The sequence below is a fragment of the Acipenser ruthenus genome, chromosome 2 (genome assembly GCF_902713425.1).
Source record: "Acipenser ruthenus chromosome 2, fAciRut3.2 maternal haplotype, whole genome shotgun sequence".
Classification (NCBI taxonomy): domain Eukaryota; kingdom Metazoa; phylum Chordata; class Actinopteri; order Acipenseriformes; family Acipenseridae; genus Acipenser; species Acipenser ruthenus.
In genome coordinates this window covers 93,396,071-93,405,491 of record NC_081190.1, presented here as the reverse complement: position 1 = coordinate 93,405,491, position 9,421 = coordinate 93,396,071, and the positions used below count along the sequence as shown (strand labels likewise).

The following is a 9,421-nucleotide window of genomic DNA, read 5'->3' as shown; positions in this document are numbered from 1 at the left end:
CATTTTCTATACTTTTGAGGCATAAGCAATTAGGAAATAACACTTACTACCCAGGAACAAAAATTGTGTTACACAGTGTTATAAGCACAGTGTAAAAATGCTTGGATTTTAAATTCACCCATCCACCTGGGAGGTTGGGAGGTGGGGTTACCTGTTGGGTATAAATAAGGCACTTTTAGTCTGGGGTGGTTACTGTGAATGGTGGTGAGAATAGTCTGAGGGATAGCATTAATGCCCTGTGTAAGCCTGCTAAAAACAAACTGACAAGTATAGACCTGCATTTAGGATTTTTGTTTTTGGTTTGTTTGTTTGATATATTTTTATTTCCTTTACAAAGTTAAACTTTTTCCAGTGTGTGTAAAGTTCCTGTTTGCTTGGTTCTGAAAGATAAATTATTGTGGTTATAAACCTCAATCCTCCCACCTTTGCCTGCTTTCCTGCTGGAACAACTTTGCAGACCTGCACTCTCACAATCTAATTAGTTTAAAGTATTCAATTTACTTATTATAACAATATAAACCCACCATCTTCTTACTATTAATATAGGGCCAGAAGAGTTGAAAGGTTTCATTGTGTGCATTATGTGATTTATGAAGAATTATGCAAAATTAGACAGAAACTAGGATTCTACAGGCACATACAGTATAATGTCAACTTGATTCTGATAAATAGAAAGATTATAAAAAAAAACTCAATATTGGGGCAACAGAACACAGGACAATGAACGATGGTTCTATAAATATAATGAAATGACGAGGGAAAAGGTGAAATAGGGAATAAAAATACGCTTGAAGATACTTGCCCTTTTAAAGAGAAAACATTTGGAACATACCTGACCTTTTCTTTTGTGTTAATCTTGGCATATCAAAGTGCTAGGTACTTTGGGATCTATTTAGAGCTCAATTAGTTGAAATGCTTTTAATGCTGACTCCTGTAGCTATGAGCCAACTCTGCGCTCCTGCCGTCAAACATTCCCTTCTTCCTTAGCACTGCATATTTCACTTGTTGCTGTTCCTACTATAACCGACCAAAGCTGCTCTCCCTTTAATTGAAAGGCCTTAATATACAGCACATATTGTCTGTCTGTATTGACACAGGTTTGCATTTGACCAGAGTGTAACTGCAAGTCTGTAAAGCACCAACCCTTTATTTGACTGAAGGTATCTGCGAGACAGCTTGGAGCACATGCCAGAGGAGAAACAGTACAAGTTCTCACTCAACTGCCTCTTTGTAGACGTTCTACAAAGAGGCAGTGTTTACTGAGGGATGTGTAGGTGTTTGTTCTGCATCTGCCTAGCAGGTTTAGAGGTTGGGTTTAACTTCCTGGTTTGCATAAATTTAGGTATTAGAAACAAATGGTAGAGGGGTTCTTTAGTCAAGGGCTACTGAGTTTGAAAGCACCTTAACACTATATATATATATATATATATATATATATATATATATATATATATATATATATATATATATATATATATATATATATACACATACATACAGTACAGTGAAAAAGTATTGGGTTGGGTTGTAGTAGTATATAGAGGGAGTCTGAGAGAAAAAAATGACACCAAAGTTTGGTGCTTCTTTCATTTGTTTGGCATACAAGGTAATCAAGCATGCAATCTTCAGGTGTGAAAAGCTTAATGCCTCCCCCCCCCCCCCCCCCCCCGAGTTAACTCAACCCAATTAAAGGGATAATTAGGGTCAGCTGTTTGAGTACTTTGGTTAACAACCAGGCCTGATTTGGGCCAGCCCTGTCCAATATAAATCTGACTAACTTTGGCCCTTACCATTAGAGTAAAGTTGTCAGCACAGAGGTTCTAGAAGCACATCATGCCACGAACAAAAGAAATTTCTAAAGACCAGAAAAAAGTCGTTGAAGCCTATCAGTCTGGAAAGGGTTACAAATCCATTTCTCAGGCTCTGGGGCTCCACTGAACCACAGTCAGAGCCATATTGTCCAAATGGAGAAAGTTTGGGACAGTTGTGACTCTTCTCAGGAGTGGCCATCCTGCCAAAATCTCTCCAAGAGCAAGGCGTAAAATCGTCCAGGAAGTCACAAAGACCCCTAGAACAACATCCAGGGATCTGCAGGCCTCTCTCGCCTCGACTATGGTCAGGGTTCATGACTCCACCATCAGAAAGACACTTGGCAAAAATGGGATTCATGGCAGAGTAGCAAGGCGAAAACCATTGCTCACTAAGAACATGAATGCTTGTCTCAAGTTTGTCAAAAAGCACCTGGATGATCCTCAAGAGCTCTGGAACAATGTTCTATGGACAGATGAATCAAAAGTGGAACTTTTTGACCGACATGGGCCCCGTTATGTCTGTCGAAAACCAAACACTGCATTCCACAGTAAGAACCTCATACCAACGGTCAAGCATGGTGGTGGTAGTGTCATGGTTTGGGGATGCTTTGCTGCATCAGGACCTGTACACCTTGCCATCATTGAAGGAACCATGAATTCTCCTCTGTATCAGAGAACTCTACAGGAGAATGTCGGCCATCCGTCCGTGAGCTGAAGCAAGACAATGATCCGAAACACACAAGCAAGTCTACATCAGAATGGTTGAAGAACAAGAAATTTAAAGTTTTGGAATGGCCTAGTCAAAGTCCAGACCTAAACCCCATTGAGATGTGCATTTATCCTGACCAACATAATAAACTGTTGATTTAGTTATAAACCTTGAAGTTTCCGTGTTTGTGCATTGCTAATAATTTTGCTGTTTAGAGGTGACCCAGAGTGGTTAAACAGTATGTGTAACTGTGCTGCTCTGTATATATACAGTGCTCCCTCGCTATAACGTAAGTCTCGGGGGACACACAATATATAATAAAATAACCGAAAAGTGTTATAAACAGGGGAGGGAGAGGGGGGGCTGTGTGACACATAACAACACACATCTGACTAAAATACAAAATAACTCCCTCGCTATAATGCACATATAGTGAAGCAAGAATGTAACTTTCCATGAATTAACCATGCATAAAGCAATGCTATATTTTTTACCAAAAAAAAAAAAAAAGGCAACATTCCCACTAATTAATTAGCAGTTTTTAAACTATGAAAAGTCTGGCTAAACGGCGGTTGGGAGTTCAGTTCAAAGAGACAGACAAGCAAACCAAGTGTGAGAAGGAGAGCGGGTCAGGAGAGGGGAAGAGGGAATGGGCTCGCCCCTGGTTCAGCTGAAGCGGAGAAAGCCGAAGCTCCTCTCGCAGCAAAAAAGTAAATACATTAGGAAAGATAACCATGTAACAGGCCTAATATTTATTTTGTTATATATATATATATATATATATATATATATATATATATATATATATATATATATTTTTTTTTCTAAATATAGGTTTGCCATATATACAGTAACTACTTCCATCACTTAAATAGTTGTTGCTTTTTATACAGTACCTTTTTTATGTGTGCAATCATTCTGTCATTCAGTATGGTTCTACCTAACTGGCTGCCATCTTGGTTTAAGGGATGTGTGTTAATTTCTCTCTGACAATCTTTAACAAACTCACTGTTTCAGAGGGATGGAGTTTTAGATGCACATCCCAAATGCACCCAATGGCACTGGAGCCTTTCTAAAAGTATGGGGGTCGGGGTGGTCAAGGTCCAGGGTAGCTAGGGGGTAGCAACGGTTTTCAGGAATAAATTAAAATAATATCTTCAGAATTATTTTTATTTTGACCAAACATCCCACAAAGTAAAACTGTAAAATAAATAACCAGATTACAAAATTCAACCATAACATAATATTAGACATATTCATTTTGTCAAAAAAATAAATAAATACAAAACTGCAAACTTTACCAGAACTTACGCTTATTATTACAATTTACTCTGTTATTCAGAAACAGACACACATGGCTGTTACATACAGAAGCACAACCTATCAGTAAACTGCAGTATACAGGCTTTGACAATGCCACTTGTATATAAAACCTTTATGTACAATTTAATGTTAACACTGGATTGTACGTTTTCGCATATTTCCAAAAAATATGGTGTGAGCCTCTGGCAACACAAAAGTTACAAAAAACATTTTAAGATCTAGAGAATCAGTCAAGTTTCTGAATATGGAAGAAGAGGAGGTGGTTTAAACGCTGTTCAGTTATGGACAGGGTTATTTCATGGCATTTCAAGGTCTGAAAATAGGTATTTCATGATTAAGCATACTATGTATTAAAGCAAAAACTGCGTTGTCACATTTGTTTTCTCTAGAGTTATCTTATAAAACAAATGTTCTAAATATTTAAATGCTTACCTGAAAAATATTAATTGCTGAATTGTAGTATTTTTTTTTTTATGTCCAACGTTTAAAGACATTCTATTTTCACCATCAGTGAATTATCAAACAAAATAAAAACATTAATAAATGTAAAAATAACAACAGTCAAGTGAAATGTCCCCTTTTTGTACTGGACACAGTGATCTTTAGCAGAAATATGTCCAATCTTTGATGCAGCTGGTGTCTTTTTCGTTGAAGACATTTTTAAGAAATCGTGCAGCTTTATGCAGTGTGTTCAATCATTTACCGGAAGCAAACTAAACCAGCTCCCAGGTTCATAAATTCAGTGTAACTAGTAGTATGTCAGTAAGGCAAATGTTTTCTGTACTTATTTTAAGTGATACAAATATGCAAATTTACACTATTCTTTAAGAAATTGGAATTTTCAGAGAGAACTACATATTGCATGGCAATAGGTACATTTCCATGGAAACTGTAAAATCTATGATAACCATGAAAAAAATGCAACCTTAGTCATGGATGATCGTACATATGTTTTCAGCTGTCGAAGGCACTCAGCAGTAGCATTAGACATCAGGATAGTACGGTAGATTCTTATAAGATATAATCAGAGCCTCATTTTATGTAGGAGACAGATTATAACCACAACTAAACATTGTGTGCTATACAAGCACCTTTTTTTCAACTGTGCATGCTTCTTTTGTCAAAAAGTGAGTGGGCCATGGCCCCCTTGGCTCCGGCACATCTGAGTGCACCCCTAGTGGTCTTTTTTATATTTGGCCTTATTACACAATTCCAGCTTTCTTAGGCTTGCTCTGAGGAAGGTTAAATAAGCTGCTGACGTTATGATACATATCAGATATGCAGAAACAGTAATAATTAATTAATACCAACACATATCATGGGATAATACTAATAATAATTACAAAGTGTGTGCATTTCTTTCCAAATCAACACCCCGTCCCTTTAAGTTAATCTAGTTGTTTGTTTATCAAAATGTAACGCACAGACACACACACAAAAAAAGAAGCATGCAGTACGTTTACAAAGAAACAGCCTGGGTCCTCGTTTTTCTTCCCTACTTGGAATTCCACAAATTCTCCAGCCAGCACAGGGCTGATATTATATAGCATCAGCACAACCAGGGCTGGCAGGGCATGAATAGGCCCTGTTAGATTTTACATTTCTTTTGATGAAAAGTATGCTGGAGCCTTGGTGAGTGACTGAAGCAGCTCGAGACTGCCTCACAAAGGCTGTCTTTCAAAGGCAAAAGCCAAGGGCTGTTTTTTTCTTGCTTCATCCTTAAAAAAAAAAGAAGAAATATTTAACTTGCTGGCATCCCTGAGAAGCGTTTCTAAAAAGGCGAGCCCACACAAAGGAACAGGTGTTCTGTGGTCTAATGTTGCAGGCAGAGAGGATGGTGGGATAACTGGATGTTGACATACAGTAATGACAAAAGGGGAACTGTTCTAGCAAATCCTAGCCCCATGTTTAGTCCCAGATCAAGCTAGCGTCAGTCTGAAATTCAGTTTCGTAAACACAAGGATACAACATTAAAAGGGCCCTGTATCACACAAACCTGACCATCCAGACAGTGTATTAAAATGAATTGTACTGGTATATGTGTGCCACTTTTTTTCAGCTGTTAGTCACTGCCCTGCTAAGCTGTGTACTGTAGATACTCTTGGGTGCTGTTTGAACGTACTGTTCATAGTTAATTAAACTCTCAGAAAGATTTACCACAGTAAACTTGGTAATTCTACAGTTTCCCCATGATTATACTCTGCATTTAGTTAAGTAGTCATGGATTTAACACAGTTTATAGTTTTGTCATAACATGAGCAAATATAAGGATATCTTTTGCCACACTTCTCAACCAATCCTTTCACCACCCTGTAACAGGGTGGAGGCTGGGTGCGAACTGGCGACCCCAGGCATCACAAGCAAGTGTCTAAACCACTATGCTAAAGAGACACGATCGTCTGCATTCTTAGTTTTAGAGCTTTTAACCTCATCTCATCTTACCGATGGGGGACAGGCCAGAATCCGTAATGGCAGTGCATCACACAACACTTCCCATTACAAACCTTTTCTTCCTCAATTCAGTGATATTTTTTAGAACTGGAAAAAACGTAATGTTTAAAATGTTGTCAAAAAAATCTCTTTTATAGTATTCTTCTATACTATATGCACTAACCTCCAACAAATATTGGTGCATGCATATGCTTTTTATTGTTGACAAAAAAAAATCCACTGTAGCATGTCTTATCCAAATGGTAGATAGGGACCAGAGGGATACATTAAACTGAGTTGTATCTATGTTCCTACAGGCTAGTTTCAAATATCTGTAAGAGACCTACTTTCATGATAAATTTAGCCATATTTTTTAATGTAGGTTAAAGCAAAGATCAATAACTGAATTTACATACCTACTGAGATAAGAAATGCAGGGTTTTTTAAAAGTAATCGGTGCACTGGTTTATAGCTGAGATTGTGAATACTCTGGCAGAAGCTGACAGTTGTAAATGATTTCATTCTGTGAATAAGCAGGTTGTTAATGATGCTGAATATAGAGGTAGAAGTTTTGTTCCCTTGTTCCACACCTCGCTGTTACTGAAAATTAACCTTTTGTAACAGCCTGCAAAAAAGATATGTTCATTCATGAAGTCAATACAAAATACCGCATTAAATGTCAGTGACAGAGAAAGAATGATTCTTGGTGATAAATCTCCCTCCTGACCTGTGAGGACGCAGTGTAAAGAGAACAGAGTGCCCTGGACTGGATGGCCTGACAATTCATTCCCAGAGTTAGGTGGAAGTCGGCCATCTAAAAAGGGGGCACATCTGCGGTACATTAAATCATCACCCCAGAGGGAAAACGATGTGGCAACCGCTATGAGTGAAATATTACCGTGAGTGTTTAGTGTTTGTTTGTTTTGTCGGTTCTATTTGTAATGTTTGTTATTGGATGGCTACCACAATCCTTAGCTGTTGCTTAAGGCCAGCACAAACCCGGACAACACTGCACTATTGTTCATGGATACATTGCATTTGCACCACTAGCACTAACAGCACTCACACAGGACTTGGACTTGTGTTTGTGTATTGTGTGTGTTTAAATACTGTGCTTATTATTTCAGGACTGAACCCCGTGTTTATTTAGCTGAACAGTACACATCATTGTGTACTGCCAGTCCTCCATTTATTGTTTACTTTTGTAATTATTATTATTATTATTATTATTATTATTATTATTTTTTATTTCTTAGCAGACACTCTTATCCAGGGTGACTTACAATTGTTACAAGATATCACATTATACATTATTTCACATTATACAGATATCACATTATTTTTTTTACATACAATTACCCATTTATACAGTTGAGTTTTTACTGGAGCAATCTAGGTAAAGTACCTTGCTCAAGGGTACAGCAGCAGTGTCCCCCACCTGGGATTGAACCCACGACCCTCCGGTCAAGAGTCCAGAGCCCTAACCACTACTCCACACTGCTTGCCATGTGAGTATTGGATTACAAATTAAAACCACCATTTCTCAAGTACTTTGTTGTCTGTCGTTATCTTGAACACTGCATCACCTCTACACCTGCGCACTGCAACACACCTTGGCACAATGTCATTGACCCTTTACTGTGACGAAACATGCTTATATACTACCTGGCCATTTCATTAAGCCCTGAAACTAACATTGGGTTGGGCGACTGTTTGCCTTGGGTAAGATGCGGCATAGACCCCACAAGGTGATGAAAAGGTGTTTCAAGGAATGTTAATCCATTCAGTCATTCATATTTCATGCAACTGGTGGAGGGCAGATCATGAAGTTGAATGTGTTATTCAAGTTGATCCCACACTGCTGAATTGCATTATTGTCAAGAAAGTAGTCATTGCCATCAGGATACAAGTTGACTTGGGTACGACTTGATTCCTAATTATATATCATTTGTTTCGCCTTTCAAGTAATCAAAGGACCCAAGGTATACCAGGAGAATGTCAAATCCAATCAGGTAAAATCAAAATAAAGTGGTCAGACAGTGTGCATCCTGGTCTCCCAAACCAGGATGTCGTTTGTGTTGCCATGGAAAGATGAGGGGCTTTGGAAAACCCTTATAAAAGTTTGCATGGTCATTTTATTTTTTAGTTTAGTTTCCCCTTGCTTTTCCCATAGTTATACTACGCATTTACCATAGTTTACCATAGTTTACATAGTTTAAGTTTTCTTTTTTTTTTAATGCTTTACCATACCGCTCTGGGCTTTACAATGCTTATCAATGCTATGCCATGCTTTCACTGCACTAACACTTTGCTATGCTTTTACTGTGGTAAACTTTAAAAAGGTTGTACCATTATCAAAATGGGGATGTAGTATTCATGTAATATAAAGACAGCATGGGGCTACAAGGAAGGGTGTTTGGTGCTCTCTGCATTAATTATAAATATCATACACTTACTTTACATCAGAGAATGAAACACAGCTTTGCATTTTTTATATGCATAAACTTAAAACTGTTTCAATAAAAAAATGTATATCAGTTATATCAACTATTTTTTTAAGCTGTATATTTTTAGGCTTGTGTAAAACACACACACACACACACACACACACACACATATATACCAAAAAAAAAGGTTTTACTTGATGGTAATAGCTGACAAATCCTAAAAGGACAGGAAATTGTCAGGTAAGGTCGCCACTGTGCCCTTACCTGACCCATGTTCTCACAAAGCTTTCCAGCACACACTGGTCAACTGGTACAGTATGTGGGTTCACTTCAGACAACATGTGTAGTCACCACTGGGCAAGCCAGGTAAGGTCTAAAATCAGAACAACCATGGTTGTTTTCATGGTGTCATAGAATTATATGTGAAAAGCAGTTAACTCACAGAATCGGTGTTCAGCCATTTTCTCTTGTGAAGAGTGCAGGGGAGAAAGGTGTTCCTTTGAAAAGGGGAGGGATTGACAGTGATGTGAACCAATCACATGATAGACGGAGAACATTGACCGGTGGTGTAAGGATGTTGCATGCACAGAACTGCGTAAAACATAAAAGGCAATGCAATTTAGCAAAAGACAAAGCGGAAAAAACAGTCTCCAGAATTAAAACAGTATCCAAAGTCAGTATTCAAAATTAAAACAGTAACC

The 9,421-nt window shown here is 37.9% G+C and overlaps 1 long non-coding RNA gene across 1 annotated transcript in view; it reads right to left on the bottom strand.

The window, feature by feature from the left end:
* Positions 1-3,701: 3,701 nt before the first annotated feature.
* LOC131702115 (uncharacterized) overlaps positions 3,702-9,421 on the bottom strand; it is a 10,742-nt gene continuing 5,022 nt past the window's right edge. Inside the window, exons 3-4 of the long non-coding RNA XR_009309287.1 lie at positions 9,163-9,311; positions 3,702-5,561 (exon numbers count right to left, since the gene is read on the bottom strand). This is a non-coding gene — a long non-coding RNA (uncharacterized LOC131702115). The remainder of the gene's footprint in view (positions 5,562-9,162; positions 9,312-9,421) is intronic.